This window comes from Tachyglossus aculeatus, chromosome 4 (assembly GCF_015852505.1).
Source record: "Tachyglossus aculeatus isolate mTacAcu1 chromosome 4, mTacAcu1.pri, whole genome shotgun sequence".
In the NCBI taxonomy this organism is placed as follows: domain Eukaryota; kingdom Metazoa; phylum Chordata; class Mammalia; order Monotremata; family Tachyglossidae; genus Tachyglossus; species Tachyglossus aculeatus.
The window spans coordinates 77,718,630-77,720,255 of NC_052069.1; the positions used below are offsets into that span (position 1 = coordinate 77,718,630).

Below are 1,626 nucleotides of genomic sequence, written 5' to 3' on the forward strand. Positions count from 1 at the left end.
GACCTGCTGTGTGATCTTGGGCAAATTGCCTCACTTCTCTATACCTCAGTTCACTCATCAGAAAAATGGGAATTCAATACTTGTTCTCCCTCCTACTTAGACTGTGAGCCCCGTGTCAGACAGGGACTGTTCCCAAGATGATCGGCTTGTATCTACTCCAGCTCTGTGTGCAGTGCCTGGCACACAGTAGGTGCTTAACAAATACCATTTTTTTTTTTAAAAGAAGTGTAACTTCTCTTCTGAAACAACAAGAAGAGCTACCATCGATACCACTTCTGCCAGCCCTTCAGGTAACATGTGGTGCCTCTGGGAGCCTGCCAGCCCGGCCCAAATGGCAGGATTCCCAGAAGTGACTCAGGCCACAGCGGCGAAGAAAAATATCCATATATTTCCTGTAGCCCCTCTCAGGATTGCACCTGGAGAGTTTCCAATATTCTACCAGTTTCGACTATGGGAGGGAGAGTCAAGCAGAGGAATACCCATTCCATTCCTAGCTTGGACAGTGGCTAGCAAGTGGAAGGAAATCTGCTACAAGTCAAAATTCACCTGTGCTGGGCAGCAGCGGCATGGGAGAGAGTCGAGGGCAGAGACTCCAGTTTACTGGGTGGAAGGAGGCAATGGTAAACCACTTCCGTATTTTTACCAAGAAAACTCTATGAATACACTAACAGAACAATTGCAGATGGAGGTGGAGCATTCTGGGTGAGACGTATCCTTGGAGTTGCTACAAGTCATAGATAACAATAGCAGAAGACAAAATTTCCCATAGGTGAGTGTGTCTGCAGTAAACTGACTAGGGAAGGAGCATGGGAGTCATAGGACCTGGGTTCTAATCCCAGCTCCACCACTCATCTGCTGTGGGACCCTGGGCAAGTCAGTTCACTTCTTGGTCTCTCAGTTTCCTCAACTGTAAAATGGAGATTAAGACTGTGATGTAAAATGGAGATTAAGACTGTGAGCCCCATGTGTATCCAACCCAATTTGCTTATATCTACCCCAGTGCTTAGTACAGTACCTGACACATGGAAAGCACTTAACAAATACCACAATTATTATCATTGTTATTATTAATATTAAACTGATTATAACTAAGAAATCATGTGTGTGTGTCTGCATGAATCACACATCCCCATAGCCCAATTTATCCCCTCCTTTCTCTCTTCCCCGATTTCCTCTTCAATCCATCTTTGCCCTCCCTTCTATTTTTTTCTTCCCCTCTGCCTCTTCCTGCTGCTCTCATTTTCTGCTTCCCTGCCTTTTCAGTCAGGAGGTCTTGCAGGCTTTGCTCCCTGGCCTACTTTGTGTTCCCTAAACTATGATCTCCTGTATGGTTTTAAAATCCTGCACTGGCTAATGGTCCAGATTATAGACTATTCAACCTCAAACCAGGCTCCATGATTGCATTTGCAGTGTCCTCTATACTGTAAACTTTTTGTGGCCAGGGAACATCCTGACCAACTCTGTTATATTGTACTCTCTCCAGTATTTAGTACAGTGCTCTGCACACAGTAAGTGCTCAGTAAATAACATTGATTGATTGATTGATTACATGTGAAGGTCTCTGTACATCTACTAGGATTGAAAATTCTGCAGCTCACATAGAAAACCATATGTGAGATGCATGAG

The 1,626-nt window shown here is 44.5% G+C and overlaps 1 non-coding gene across 1 annotated transcript; it reads left to right on the top strand.

Moving 5' to 3' along the window:
• The first annotated feature begins 398 nt into the window (after window positions 1-398).
• On the top strand, window positions 399-536 carry LOC119927610. The gene has a single exon (XR_005450597.1). It is a non-coding gene; the product is annotated as a small nucleolar RNA SNORA7 (small nucleolar RNA).
• The last annotated feature ends 1,090 nt before the right edge of the window (window positions 537-1,626 follow it).